This window comes from Anopheles nili, chromosome X, assembly GCF_943737925.1.
Source record: "Anopheles nili chromosome X, idAnoNiliSN_F5_01, whole genome shotgun sequence".
Classification (NCBI taxonomy): Eukaryota; Metazoa; Arthropoda; class Insecta; order Diptera; family Culicidae; genus Anopheles; species Anopheles nili.
The window spans coordinates 15,366,319-15,383,072 of record NC_071293.1 but is presented as its reverse complement, the minus strand read 5'-3'; the positions used below and the strand labels follow the sequence as shown (position 1 = coordinate 15,383,072).

General features: G+C 41.8%; 1 protein-coding gene across 1 annotated transcript in view; it reads right to left on the bottom strand.

Moving 5' to 3' along the window:
• The window catches only part of LOC128729042 (uncharacterized), a 44,847-nt gene that overhangs the window by 7,502 nt on the left and 20,591 nt on the right, over nt 1-16,754 (bottom strand). The window lies entirely within an intron of this gene.

Below are 16,754 nucleotides of genomic sequence, written 5' to 3'. Positions count from 1 at the left end.
TTCCCACACATTCGAGAACGTCTGCTTGATGATACTAACACCCATCCAGTTATCGATTCTGGGCGATCCTATAGTTTAAATGCTCTAGAAGAAACGCCTTCGACCATACCTATGCTTAATGAGGAGTAGCGTTCAGTGTATAACACAATCACAACGACAGTAAACGATTTTGTAGACCTTGCCAATAACTTCTTCTTCTACTTCTACGGGCCGGGTGGCACTAGAAAGTCCTTTCCGCAACAACAAAAATCAGGCATACACACGCCATCAATCAAAAATTGAGCTCGCTACCGCTGCGCGTAGGATAGCAGCGTTGCTGTTGTGTGGAGGTTGAACGGTAAACTCAACGTTCAAGTTACCATTGGCATAAGATGAACACTCTCAGTGTACTTTCCCAGTGTAATCGCATCTAGCAGAGCTCATTCGTCAGGCGTCCTTGATCCTTGATTGACGAGGCTTCCATGAGCAGTCGATACGCTCTCGAGGCCGTCGATCGGGCGCTCCAGGATAAAGTTGGCATATTTCGGCCTTTTGGCGGCAAGGTGATACTACTTTGCGGTGATCTCCTTCCGATTGCACCGAAGGTTACTGATGCTCAGATAATTGATCAATGCATCAAGAAGAGTCCACTATGAGATCAGTCTCAGATTTTGGGTCTACGCGATTACACGTCTACAAGAGGTTACCGATTTGAAAGAGTTTTCCGAGTTTCTACTTCGTATAGGCGAAGGACGGAATTTCGCCACACCGGAACTGGACTCATCTTTTGCTAAGATACCGCACGACATAATGCCACCCCGATCAGCCAACCTCGAGACAGATGTGCTCGTTCGAAGTAGAAACTCATCAGAAAAATTTATCCTGATATCGAACAGTACTATCAGGACCCAGATTTTTTTTACTGATAGAGCCATATTGTCGCCATTAAACGTCGAATTTACTGCCGTTAACAACACGGTACTGGTGCCTCCCTGAAATCGAGCAGGAGTAGCTGTTGGTCGATACTCTGGTGAATCCGGAAGAGCACGAGCACCTGCAATTGCCAGCCGGGTACCTGAATTCACTCAACATGAGTGGCATTAAGTTGTATCGATTTCGGTTGAAGTACTACGCCCCAGTATTGCTCCTACGAAGGAGACAACGTGTTGTTGCCACGTATCTACTGTGACAGCAATGATTCGGGATTTCCCTTCCAGATACGTCATAAACAGTTTCCGGTACAGGTGTGCTTTGCGATGACAATCAATAAATCGCAAGGGCAGTCATTACACCACCTAGGGCTGTATTTGCCTACCAGCGTTTCTGCACACGGACAGTTGTATGGTGCACTGTCTCGTATGACCTCGCGACGGAACGTGGCAATACTGAGCGTGAACTCGGAGAACGAGGATCAGGACGGTGTTGAAATCAAAAATGTGGTGTACCGAGAGGCTGTTGGCGATTGAATGTTCTTACCCAATCTGATACGGTTAGCTAAATGATCGAATAATCGATATCAATGTAACAAACAAAATAACAAAATTGTATCTCTTCGTTCCATGTTGTAGGATCTTGGCATTTTGGAGAAACGCACCTTTCAGGTTGTGCTTTCGTTTGTAACAGCGTTTCGCTGACGGAAGAGTTTTAGTGGGTTCGAGTCCCACACTACCCTAGATTTACTTTTTCATGCATGCGAGCTTGTTCATTTCTCTTTTAAAAAACCCAAAGAATATAATTCCAATCTAACCCCACATGAAAGTACAACGATCATCCTTATAGAGCCAATCCACAGTAATAAAATCCATCTTTTATTTATATTTTTCATGTTTTTCTGGGAGACTTATCGAGATGCATTAACGGAACACAAGCAACATCCCCACATTAAGCTATATCAGACATGTCAAACATACGGCCCGCGGGCCAGATCCAGCCCGCAAGGTCTTTGAATCTGGCTCGCAATGGAATTACAAGAACATCGATTATTATCTGGCTTGATATGTTGTATAGCTTGAAAATAATTTGAATTTGTTGTGTGTGTACACAATTTACACTTAAATAACACCCTATGATAATCCCACTTGAAGTTGAAACAGGTTCCTGGAATGCGCGTGTTTTTGTGGAGACCATATGTACAGGAAACGTAGAAAAAAGAAGGATAGGGCGGATTCACTCTGTCAACCGCGTCAATTCTGTGCTATCGTTCCCAAGTGTACTTTTATCCATGTCACCTAAGTAACTGCTCGATACCAGGCGTCACTTAAGCGACGGCTCGACACCTAGGCCAAGGTAAATACTTCAGCGCCTCTCAGTAGGACTAGACGCTAGGGGGCGCTGTTAAGGACTCGGCTTAGGTGAGAGCAGACCCGAAGCGACTGGCCGAGAGAGGTCGTTACCAGGGGGCAAAGGTCGAACAAAGGAACGGAACGGCGAGTAGCCTGCGAGATTGGCGGGTCTTTTCAAATCAGCACTCGGAGGAGTAACAGGTTTTTTTAGCGCTCTCTTAAACTATCGATTAAAAAATAAAGATTGCTAAAAACGTGCAAATGCCCGAGTGTGAGTTTAATATTCAACAATCCATGTAAAAACAAATGCCGTCACCGTGAATTCAAGGTGTAATTTTACTTCTGCATTTCAAATTTCCTGAAAATGAAGTCAGCTATCGACTTATTTTGGACATCATTGCGACCGCTCTCCAATAATGGCTAGCAGTCAGAAGTACGAATTTTTTGTTTTTAGATGTCTGAAGAATTAGTTTCCAAGTATAAGCGAACTAGAAATTAACGCGAAATGTATTTTACCACTGTCTCCAAATCACTTCAGCAGCAACTAACTAGCTTGGTTTTTGCTGGCAATAGAACGTACAAAAACCAAATTTGAGTTGGGTTCCTTATCAAAATCACTTCAACCACCAAAGCGATCAGTTCAAACTAGTAGTACAATTTAATTTTAGTTATTGGTATCATTGATCAAAGTTTCCGTTAAAATGTCTATGGCTAAAAAAAAAAGTCGACACTGAGTGCAGAGTTTTTAATAGCGAGTGGATACTATCCTACCTTTTTACAGAACAAAATGGTAAGCCTGTTTGTCTGGTGTGTGGGAAAACTATTGCCGTAATGAAGGAGTTCAATATTCGTCGATATTATGCCACGCAACACAAGGAAAAATTGGGAAAACTTGAAGGGCCAGCACGAGACGAAGAACTAAAAAAGCTGATGTTGCAATTGGAAAAACGGCAATTTTATTTTGTCAAACCCCAATAAATTAGTGAAGGTGCTGTGAAAGCTAGCTACGTAATAGCAAATGAAATTGCTATCTCATCAAAGCCATTCATGGAAGGGGAATTCGTCAAACGATGCATACTATTAGCTGCTGATAATATTTGCCCGGAGAAACGACATGACTTAAACTCAATAAGCCTGTCCAGAAACACAGTAGCCGACAGAATTTCGGACCTTGCAGCTGATTTGGACAATCAGCCGAAAGAAAAAGTAAAAGATTTTGTGGTGATTTAAAATAGCATCGACGAAAGCACCGACATCACCGATATTGCTCGATTAGCTATATTTATTAGGGGCGTAAATGCTTCGCTGGATATCACAGAAGAATTTGTTCAGCTGGTACCGTTGGTAAACATATCAACGCCAGAAGATATATTTTGTGCAGTTCGAGATGCTTTAGATATGATAGGGTTTGATTGGTCACGTCTTGTAAGCATGGCTACCGATGATGCACCTGCCATGATTGGAAAAAAATTTGGTGTTGTAATAAAAATTAAAGAAAAAGCAGAATCAACGAACGGAGGAGATATTTGGATTTTCCATTGCATTTTACATCAAGAAACGTTATGTGCCAAAACTATTAAGATGGATTATGTTATGGACGTGGTTATACGCACCGTTCATTTGATAAGAGCGAAATGTTTAAATCACCAGCAATGTGCAAACATGCTTAAATAGAGTGAAATTCCACACGGCCTTCCTTATCATACAGAAATTCGGTGCTTAAGCAAGGTAAAGGTGCTACAAAGGTTTTTTGAGCTTCGCGAGGAGTATAAATCTTTCATGAAAAGTAAAGGAAAATCAATTGCTGAATTGGATGACGAAACTTGGATTGCAGACTTGGCCTTTTTATCAGATATAATTGATCATATGAATGCACTCAATCTATTGTTACAAGGGCGAAATAAAAATTGTAACCCAGTACTATGACAATATTCAGGCATTTGAAATCAAACTAAGGCTTTGACAAACACAAATAATTCATAATTATTATACGCATTTTAAAAACCTTCGGACATTTCCAGCAAATATAATTAACGTGAACAAACATTTGTACATAGAGAAAATTGATGAGCTGCGGTTAGAGTTTAAATAGAGATTCGAAATATTTAAAAAAAAACTTGAAAGAGATTTTAATATTATTTGTTCACTGTTCCAAATAGATCCCTCAATAGTTCCTGAAAAATATCAACGAGAACTAATAGATTTGCAATGTTATACGAACATCAAAGAGAAATTTATTTTGCTTGATGTACATGAATTTTACCCCTGTTTGGTGCCAAAGTATCCTTATTATCTGAACTGGCTGGTAAAATATTTTCAATGTTTTTCACAACATATGTTTGCGAACAACTTTTTTCAGAAATGCATATCAATAAGAACAAAATGCGTTCGAGGTTATCACAAAGCTATCTCAATAGTACGTTAAAAGTTAGTGGGGCCAAACAATAAAACCTAATATTCCAAAATTAGTAGAAGAGAAGAGAAAGCAGGTGTCAGGTAAATCAGGAAACTTGTAATTTTTAATATACACATGCGATAAAACATTATTTTTGAAGTTCTTTACTGTTGCTGTGAAACTGGAGTAACTGGAGTTGGAGGACCATCAGGCGAAATAAAAATTTCAAGTCACAGAAAGCTTAGCTTAGCTAGGCAAGTCTTGACTATACACCGGTGGTTGAGCCATGCATGAAGAAGAAATTACTATTACTGTTACCATAATCTCGACTAAAACTAATTTTCCAACCAACTTTTCCCTGTGATTATTTACAAAGGAATACACTTGTTTGTAAAACATGGAATATAGAAATGTATGATACGTATAAACATTCGGGTATGAATTACGCCTCTTGTAACTATTATTTTAACACCTTAAGTGCCAATCGTTTTTTGGGAAATTCCACAGGATGCCACAATTTAAGCGTGACTTGCTGATATGTGTTAGCAATGGTTGCACCGGCTCTAGTTATTCAAGTCCTAGGTTTATGATAAACTTTTGGCTTTTTTACGCTCATCATATTTCTGTTTGGTCATACATTTTATATTTGTGCATAATAGCTATTCTACATATTCAAAAATTGCGTTTTAAAATCAAGCGTTCTTCCCGTCACCCAAAAGTGGGTGACATGGCCGTCAAAAAAGTTTGCCGTCACTTACTTTTTGGATGACGCGGCATTCAAGGTGTTAAATCATGAAGAATGGTCTACTACGGTAAGTAGGCATGTATGTTTTACAACACAGAAGTGATTTTGTAAATGTTGGCCCGGCAAATCATTTTTGTTTGTAAACCGGCCCGCAAGCCAAAATGAATTTGACATCATTGATCTATATGGTTCCTGCATCAACACATCAGTGTGAAACCGACCATACGCCACTGCTCTCCTCCATCCCCGGCTGCACAAAATCTCCGACAAGTCCTGCTCCACTTGATCCAGCCAACGAACTCGCTGCGCTCCTCTGCGCCTCGTGCTGAACGGGTCGCTGGCGAGCACCTTCTTGGTGGGGCATGAGTCCGGCATCCTCATGACATGCCCCAACCACCGAATTCTGCCGGCCTTCGCCACCGTCAGGATGTCCGGCTCGCCATACAGCTCAGCTAGCTCGTGGTTCATTCTTCTCCTCCACACGCCCTGCTCACAAATACCGCCAAAGATAGTCCGGAGCACCCGCCGCTCGAAAATGGCGAGAGCGTTGGCGTCCTCCGCCCGTATCGTCCAAGACTCATGACCATAGAGGACTACCGGGCGTATCAGTGTGCGATATATCGTGCATTTCGTGTGTTGCTGGAGACTTCTGGATCGCAGAAGTTTATGGAGCCCATAGTAGGCACGATTTCCTTGAACAATGCGTCTTCGAATTTCGCTGTTCACATTATTGTCCGAAGTAACGATCATACCAAGGTAGCAGAACTCCTCTACCACCTCAAGATCGTCACCGTCAACAGTTACTCTGCTTCCGAGTCGGGCTCTATCCCGATCAGAGCCACCGGCAAGCAGGTACTTAGTCTTCGACGCATTGATCCTCAAACCAATCCTAGCGGCCTCGCGTTTCAGTCAGGTGTACGCCTCGCATACCGCCACAGATGTCCTTCCGATGATGTCAATGTCATCCGCGAAGCCCAGGAATTGGAGAGATCGGGAGAAAATCGTGCCCCGTATGTCGAAGCCCGCGCTTCTCATGACACCTTCCAGAGCGATGTTAAACAGTAGACAGGAGAGTCCGTCCCCTTGCCTCAGACCCCGGTGTGAGTCAAACGGCTCCGAAAGCATGTTCGACACTCGCACCTTGCACTGTGCCCCATCCAAGGTGGCCCTTAACAGCCGTACCAGCTTCCCAGGGAATCCGTACTGCTGCATGGTGTTCCATAGCTCCATTCGATCTATGGTGTCATAGGCCGCCTTGAAATCAATAAATAGGTGGTGCGTAGGGATCTGGTGCTCTCGGCATTTCTGGAGGATCTGCCGTAGAGTAAAGATTTGGTCGGTGGTGGATTTGCCTCCAACAAATCCTGCCTGGTAGCTTCCAACGAAATCTGTAGCAAGGGGCGCAAGTTTGCAGAAGAGTACTCTTGACAAGATCTTATAGGCAGCATTCAGGACTGTAATGGCTCGGAAGTTAGTACAGTCCAATCTGTCGCCGTTTTTGTAAACTGGATGTATGACACCCAGTTTCCACTCATCCGGTAATTCTTCCTGGTCCCAAATCCTTCTGATCAGCCAGTGGATGTTAACGGCAAGCCTCTCCGGTCCCAACTTGAACAGCTCGGCCACCAGCCCCTCACTGCCAGCTGACTTGTTACATTTCAACTGTTTGATGGCGCTGACGACTTTGTCCAAGGATGGCTGGGGCACTTCGTCATAGTTGTGTTCGTTATCGTAGGGCTGCTCAATTCTGCATCTTGCGCTTCGTCTGGTATCCACTGCTTCTGCTCCGTTAAGGTGTCCGTCATAGAAGCACTTCCACCTGTCAATCACCTCCCGCTCGTCCGACAGTATGTCTCCTTCCACGTTACGACACATCGCGATCGTAGGAGTAAAACCGCTTCTTGCCGCCTTCAATATCCTGTAGAACTTGCGGGATTCCCCCGACTGAGAGAGCTGTTGCATCAGTTGCTCGTCCGATTCTTCAAAGCTGCGCTTCTTGTCCTGGAAGAGTCGGGTCTGCTGCCTTCTCAGTCGTCTATAGTTTTCCACGTTCTGCCGGGTCTCGCGCTGGAGCATTCGGGTGCGCGCTGCGTTCTTCTCGGATAGTGCTCGTCTGCACTCATCATCAAACCATTCCTTCATCTGCTTACGTGTTACGCGGCCAATTATTCGCTCGGCCGTGCTGCTGATGGCTTGCTCCACTATTCGCCAGTGGTCGTTGAGTGACATCGCCTCTGTAGTGGTGTCCTTCAGCTGCGCTTCCCCCAGCGCGATCGCGAAGTCTCTCGCCACATCAGCTTGCTTCAGCCGATCTGTATTGAGCCTTGGGGTGGGCTGGGATCGTAGCCTATTGGCTACGCTGAGTTTCTGGCGTAACTTAACCATAACCAGGAAATGGTCTGAGTCGACGTTTGCTCCTCTGTATGTCCGTACGTCGATAATGTCCGAAAAGTGCCTTCCATCAATGAGAACGTGGTCAATCTGGGAATATATCCGCTGTGGTGATCTCCAGGTGTAGCTGAATCGAGGTGCGTGTTGGAAGAAGGTGCTGCGAACGATCATGTACTTGGAGGAGGCGAAGTTTACCAGGCGAAGCCCATTGTCGTTCGTCAGCTGGTGGGCGCTGAAACATCCTATTGTGGGTTTAAATGCTTCCTCCCGTCCGACCTGAGCGTTGAAGTCACCGATGACAATCTTGACGTCGTGTTGTGGGCAGCGGTCGTACTCCCTCTCCAGCTGCGTATAAAAGTTATCCTTATCATCATCGGTGCTTCCAAGATGTGGACTGTGCACGTTAATAATGCTCAGGTTGAAGAACCTCCCACGTATCCTCAATCTGCACATCCTTTCATTGATCGGCCACCATCCGATCACTCGCTTCCGCATCTCACCTATGACCAGGAACGCCGTACCTAGCTCATGCTTTTCCCCACAACTTTGGTAGATCATGCAATCGCTTCGATAGGGCGCTCTGTAACTCCTTTCCAACGCACCTCCTGAAGTGCTACTACTCCAAAGCCGCGGGTCCTAACCTCGTCCGCAAGAATGCGGGTACTTCCGGGTGCTGTGAGGGATCTGCAGTTCCATGTTCCAAGTTTCCAATCATTAATCCTTTTTCGTAGCGTTGTTCGTTTACCGTAGTTCCGAATAGAATTTCCTTCTTGGTTTCTGTTCGTTGCTTTTGTATTGGTGGTGGCTTGCAAGGCCTCTCCCCCAACCCCCTGTCTCACAGGAGGGCCTACGCTTCACAGCTGTTTAAAGTCCCGTGTGAAGCCAGGACAAAAGAGAGAGCCAGCCGCCCCTGACATGGAGAACAGACGCTGGTATCTCTCCCTCCCCCCAATTCAGCCATATCACCCATCCTCCCAAGGGGTTGGGTTTCCCCGTATACCCAAGCTCAGATATTCGGAGAGACATGTTACCGCTCTGTACGTCGTGGACGTAATGGGTAGGTGTATGGAATGGAGAGCCTATGTTATCTTTCTAGAAGCCTCGGATCCATTCCCGTATCAGTGTAGTATTACTACTACCCTGCCAACAGAGCTTGCAACAATTACAAAATATTCTTTACTAAATATCTCACCAATCCGTTGCCATTTCGTTGCTAAAAGAACCATTACAGCTTTTGTGTTGAGATGTAATACAATTGAAGAGCTCATCCAAACAAATACAATAAATGCTCCCAATTCGTCAAAATAATAGCAGTTTTCGATCAGCAAACATTTTGGAGTGCTAGGGAGTAGTTTATCAATAATATCTAACATTAAAGTCCGTCAAAAGACATTGAGCCTATTACATGGTCCAGATAGTTGAAGTTTTGCTCGTGCTCATCCTCGTATTAGTATGCTTTCATGAAATACTGATTGATTTTATTAGCATATCTACCATCATCGTCAATAGGCAAATGGATGGTTCTTTACCCTAACCGTTGCTGACATCTCTATCGAATGCATCCTACACTGATTTATGATGATATGGTTTATTGATGTTAGGTATGTCCAGTTTGAGCATATGGAAAATTTTATATGTGTGCTCATTTCTGAACCCTGTGACGTTGTATTTTATGCAGAAAGTGTGTATTTCCATGCTTGTATACTGTATTTCGAATATTATACGTGTGATTCGGTAGAAAATATATCTGAATATTGAAATTTTTTTCATAACTCGACGGACCAAAAACCAGCTCACACAGCTGATCGTTTCAAAAGAGAGAGTCCCAGTGCGCGTTCAAATAAGAGATATAGTGAACGCCGTGCGACATAGCACGGGACGGTGAGCAAACTCACGGTGAGTAAGCTCACGGTGACTAAGCTCAGTGAGTGGAAGCGAGAGCAAAGAGTAAAACGATAGCTTTGACGATGAATATTTTTCGGTTGTGGATGAGAGGGGTAGCGAGAGATAGAGTGACGGTGGTCATGAAGGCTGATGAGTGACAGGGGAATAAAAACAGACAACAGATAGAGTGAGATCGCAACATTATTCCCGAAAATTTCCCGTTGGACAACAACCCAACACATTCAACAACCTCCCCCCCTAACACTTAAATACATTTTTACCAAAATATCTTGTACATTTACCAAATACACTGTACCATGAAAAAAAAACACGTTCGAGTTAACCCATTTGTTTATACATGTCACCAACCACGGGGTTGGACAGCTCTCCAACTGTCTGGGCGATGTCAACAAATTTTGTGGGGGTTGGGTATATCTTGCATACAATCGTTGCTTCTCGAAGTGGACGGTTATATCCGGTGTATTTCACTGTAAGGCATATGACTCTAGATAATCGAGTCTATAAAGAAGTTGTCAACTTTTGAATATATTAGACGTGACTCTTTGGAGAATTCGAATATAGAAGGCTACATCCCATTTCACAAAGAAGAAGAAGAAGAAGAGGAAGAAGAAGAAGGGTGTATCTTGAGTTTTTACCTAAATTGCTAATGCTAATGTTACATACTAGCTAACATGCCCGATTTAATTCGGGTCGACTTAGTTTAAGGGAACATAAATGGGCATTTTTACGTATGCTGGTGTAATTCAATTTTTAGTGTGTATATTCTTTTTTTCTCATTTATTTGTATTCATTCTATGTACGTGATTTCTAGCTTCGTCTTTCAAGGTTTTCTATTTCATTTAATTCATCTTTCTCTGTTGCTCTTGACACATCTTATCCAATTTGCTATACCTTGCTTTTTCACACTGTCCTGCACTCCTTTTTTAACAAATCTACGGTTTCAACCATCTTAGCTATCAAGGAAAGGATTATATATCAAATCCTTTCTTCTCTTTTTGTTTCACAGCTACCATTTCTCTTCATAATCTTCGCTTTGTATGATCAACCCGTTTTAACCAAAAATTTTCTTCCTAATCTTTCGCATCTTTCACGTCATGAAATTAGTAAAACCTATTTTTTATGCATAGTGTTTTCCACTTTAACGCTTTCGAAAATCTTTTTTTTAACTACCATTTTTATTGGAAGCGTCATATCAGTTTATTTGCATAACAATGAGGAAAAGTAGCATGTTGTTCCATCCTGAGCATGTATGACGATCAAATTCTTTCTACTTTTCTATCTCTTATACTTATTTCGTCACTTATGCTGCCTGGAAACAATTTTCCATTTCTTTTATATTTCATCTGTATTGCTGTTACTTTCAAAAGGCCATTCCATGTTCGTAAACATTACGCTCTGAAATTCATATTTAAATTTAATACACCAACCACATTTCCAACGTAACTCAACACAATTTAAAATTGAATCTTATTTAATATGGGCATAGCGTTATGTACAACAATATGTTGAAAAATCTTTTACATTTTTAAATTTTGACATGCGTGGAGTGAAGAAGAGTTGAGTTTCTTATTGCAATTTAGTGTCTGAATAAACGGTAGAAGAGAGAAAAGTTGCAGGAAACTGAACTGTTTGTTGACGTCTTTACTTTTTTGTGAATTTCTTTTATTCTGGAAATGAAAATTCCTTTCGTGTCCATAATGTAAAAGTTACTCGTTAGAAAGAATAAACAAAACACATTTGTTTCGATGAGCGATTTTTGAACATGCCAATAAATAAGGGTTGCATACCGCTGTTTCCGCATTGGATAGTACGATATTTTGCAGCTTGTTACATAGACTGTGTTAAGGCGTACATAAAAAGTTGTTGTTAAATTAGACGATATTTGTTATTTTGGGCATTTTTTATTCCAATTTTCTGAATAGCTATTGTATGCCCTCCACCAATTTGCTTCCACCCGGGAGAGCTGCAACGTCACCATTCTAATTTTCCAGTAAATATTGACATTTTAAGGAATTTGCCTCATTTCATTTAAATCGGACATGATTGCTATGCTTGACCATATTTTCCAATATTCTAATAAGAAGAGCTCGTATGGGAGCTCTTTTTTTTAATTTTGTGTAAAAAGAATCATCCTCACCTAAAATCATCCGGACCAAGCTTTATTGCTATGACCGAATTATTTTCTTTGTGATACCGACAGGAGGTTCTTTGGAAACCTCCCTTTGTTTCGCACTGGCGTAAATAAATTTTCGTCGCACTATGAATAGGAAGAAGCATTTGTACCGTGTTTCAATCGAATTGGAAGCCATATGTATTTTTCAATAATTTTTCTGTGTTTGGTAGAGGGAGAGGGTTATCCGCTTGTAGACCAGGAATTTTGAAAGTCTTATTAAGTGATAAAATTTTAGTTGATTTCGACGACCTATGTACTTCACAGTATTATTTTATGATGAAAAGATATACCAAACCGGGAAACTTGTACTTCATCACATATTGTATAGAGAATTTTAAGAAATGCATACGCAATATTTAGGTTAAATCAATGTCATTTGTATTCAACGATTTTCAATTACTGTGAAAGGGAATGTATTTAAGATCCCCTACTCTTTTATCCTCTGAGGGGGCAGGAGGGTTAGGCTTTTTACAAACAGATTTATAAAAATATGTTTAGACAAATTGGTCATCGTTTGAATTTTGTATAGCCAATAAGAGACCTACATATTATTATTTCATAATAAGGGCAGCGAATGGTATAGAAGATGCCCGTTTTTTCTTCGGGGTAACTGAAGCTTTAATTTCTGCTCGAAAAGGTAAAAGAAACATGTTTGTCGAATTGCGGAAATTTCGGTCTTTATTTGTATTTTGCCCCCCTTTTTTGTGGTTGTGTTTTTGTGTTGTAGTTTTGCCCCCTTTTTTGTAGTTGTGTAGAAGCCCTTCTTTTTTTCTTGATCGGGGCTGACGAAATTTTTTATTCTTTTGCAAAATTTAAATAGATGCATTTGTGCTAAATTTCGACCAGATCTGTATTTTGTATTTTTAAGTGAATAATATTGCCTGCTTTGATAGGGGGTTGTATGGGAGCCCCCATTTGTTCCCCACCGGAGTATCTAATGATTTGGATGCTTTTATAAAATTGAAAAAGATACATGCATCTCGAATTTTAATCAAACCGGTGGTTTTTTGTATTGTTTAGTAATTATTATAGATTTGTTAGACGGGGGTAGGTTGTATGGAAGCCCCCCATTTTATCTCACGGAGGTGATGAAGCTTTGAATTATTTTGTCGAATGTAAAGAGAAATATGTTTGCCAAATTTCAGAAAAATTGTACATCATTTCCAGATTTAAGCGAATAATATTAACTTTTGGGGGGTGGGGGGCGGTTGTATGGTAGTCCCCCTTTGTTGTTCATTGAGGAGTCTGAAATTTCACCAGTATTAGTTTTAAGTAATGAAACATCAATGCACCAAATTTCAGCCAAATCGGGCGTCATCTATAATTTTAAGCAGATAAATTTCACTTTTCAAAAGGGGGGGTTTGTATGGGAGCCCCCCTTTGTTCCCCATTGAGATAGCTCAAATTTTGCGAGTATTGATTTTTAGTAATGAAACGTTTATGCACCAAATTTTAGCTAAATCGGGCATCACTTATAATTTTAAGCGGATAATATTCACTTTTGGAGGGGGGTTATATGGGAGCCCCTTTTTTTCTTCGTTGAGGAGGCTGAAATTTTGCCAGTATTAGTTTTAAGTAATAAAACGTCTGTGCACAAAATTTCAACCAAATCGGGCATCATTTGTATTTTTAAATGAATAGTCGCGATTTGGGATTGTATGGGAGCCCTCCTTTTGGGGGGCTATTAAAAATACAAAAGACAAATGCCTAAAACCGAGACCTTCATACACGTATATACCAAGTTTGATACAAATCGGATCAGTGGAAACCCCATTGAAGCGCGCACATAGGCACATATATATAGACATAGATATACAAACATTCATTTTTCTTGATAAGAAATATATTTAGATATAATGATAATTATCTATATGATTAAATATATATATATATATATATATATATATATATATATATATATATATATATATATATATATATATATATATATATATATATATATATATATACATAAATATATATATATATGTATATATATATATATATATATATATATATATATATATATATATATATATATATACATATATATATATATATATATATATATATATATATATATATATATATATATATATATATATATATATATATATATATATATATATATATATATGTATATATATATATATATATATATATATATATATATATATATATTTATATATATATATATATAGATATATACATATATATATATATATATATATATATATATATATATATATATATATATATATATTTATAAATATATATATATATATATATATATATATATATATATATATATATTTATAAATATATATATATATATATATATATATATATATATATATATATATATATATATATATATATATATATATATATATATATATACATATCGCTCTGTTGGCAGGGTAGTAGCAATACTACACTGATACGGGAATGGATCCGAAGCTTCTAGAAAGATAACATAGGCTCTCCATTCCCTACACCTACCCAATACGTCCACGACGTACAGAGCGGTAACATGTCTCTCCGAATATCTGAGCTTGGGTATACGGGGAAACCCAACCCTTGGGAGGATGGGTGATATGGCTGAATTGGGGGGAGGGAGAGATACCAGCGTCTGTTCTCCATGTCAGGGGCGGCTGGCTCTCTCTTTTGTCCTGGCTTCACACGGGACTTCAAACAGCTGTGAAGCGTAGGTCCTCCGACGAGACAGGGGGTTGGGGGAGAGGCCTTGCAAGCCACCACCAATACAAAAGCAACGTACAGAAACCAAGAAGGTAATTCTATTCGGAACTACGGTAAACGAACAACGCTACGAAAAAGGATTAATGATTGGAAACTTGGAACATGGAACTGCAGATCCCTCACAGCACCCGGAAGTACCCGCATTCTTGCGGACGAGGTTAGGACCCGCGGCTTCGGAGTAGTAGCACTTCAGGAGGTGCGTTGGAAAGGAGTTACAGAGCGCCCTATCGTAGCGATTGCATGATCTACCAAAGTTGTGGGGAAAAGCATGAGCTAGGTACGGCGTTCCTGGTCATAGGTGAGATGCGGAAGCGAGTGATCGGATGGTGGCCGATCAACGAAAGGATGTGCAGATTGAGGATACGTGGGAGGTTCTTCACCCTGAGCATTATTAACGTGCACAGTCCACATCTTGGAAGCACCGATGATGATAAGGATAACTTTTATACGCAGCTGGAGAGGGAGTACGACCGCTGCCCACAACACGACGTCAAGATTGTCATCGGTGACTTCAACGCTCAGGTCGGACGGGAGGAAGCATTTAAACCCACAATAGGATGTTTCAGCGCCCACCAGCTGACGAACGACAATGGGCTTCGCCTTATAAACTTCGCCTCCTCCAAGCACATGACTATCCGCAGCACCTTCTTCCAACACGCACCTCGATTCAGCTACACCTGGAGATCACCACAGCGGATATATTCCCAGATTGACCACGTTCTCATTGATGGAAGGCACTTTTCGGACATTATCGACGTACGGACATACAGAGGAGCAAACGTCGACTCAGACCATTTCCTGGTTATGGTTAAGTTACGCCAGAAACTCAGCGTAGCCAATAGGCTACGATCCCAGCCCACCCCAAGACTCAATACAGATCGGCTGAAGCAAGCTGATGTGGCGAGAGACTTCGCGATCGCGCTGGGGGAGGCGCTGCCGGAGGATACCACCACCGAGGCGATGTCACTCAACGACCACTGGCGAATAGTGGAGCAAGCCATCAGCAGCACGGCCGAGCGAATAATTGGCCGCGTAACACGTAAGCAGATGAAGGAATGGTTTGATGATGAGTGCAGACGAGCACTATCCGAGAAGAACGCAGCGCGCACCCGAATGCTCCAGCGCGAGACCCGGCAGAACGTGGAAAACTATAGACGACTGAGAAGGCAGCAGACCCGACTCTTCCAGGACAAGAAGCGCAGCTTTGAAGAATCGGACGAGCAACTGATGCAACAGCTCTCTCAGTCGGGGGAAACCCGCAAGTTCTACAGGATGTTGAAGACGACAAGAAGCGGTTTTACTCCTACGATCGCGATGTGCCGTAACGTGGAAGGAGACATACTGTCGGACGAGCGGGAGGTGATTGACAGGTGGAAGTGCTTCTATGACGGACACCTTAACGGAGCAGAAGCAGTGGATACCAGACGAAGCGCAAGATTCAGAATTGAGCAGCCCTACGATAACGAACACGACTATGACGAAGTGCCCCCGCCATCCTTGGACGAAGTCGTCAGCGCCATCAAACAGTTGAAATGTAACAAGTCAGCTGGCAGCGATGGGCTGGTGGCTGAGCTGTTCAAGTTGGGACCGGAGAGGCTTGCCGTTAACATCCACTGGCTGATCAAAAGAGTTTGGGACCAGGAAGAACTACCGGATGAGTGGAAACTGGGTGTCATACACCCAGTCTACAAAAAGGGCGACAGATTGGACTGTGCTAACTTCCGAGCCATTACAGTCCTGAATGCTGCCTATAAGATCCTGTCCCGAATACTTTTCTGCAGACTTGCGCCCCTTGCTACAGATTTCGTTGGAAGCTACCAGGCAGGATTTGTTGGAGGCAAATCCACCACCGACCAAATCTTTACTCTACGGCAGATCCTCCAGAAATGCCGAGAGCACCAGATCCCTACGCACCACCTATTTATTGATTTCAAGGCGGCCTATGACACCATAGATCGAATGGAGCTATGGAACACCATGCAGCAGTACGGATTCCCTGGGAAGCTGGTACGGCTGTTAAGGGCCACCTTGGATGGGGCACAGTGCAAGGTGCGAGTGTCGAACATGCTTTCGGAGCCGTTTGACTCACACCGGGGTCTGAGGCAAGGGGACGGACTCTCCTGT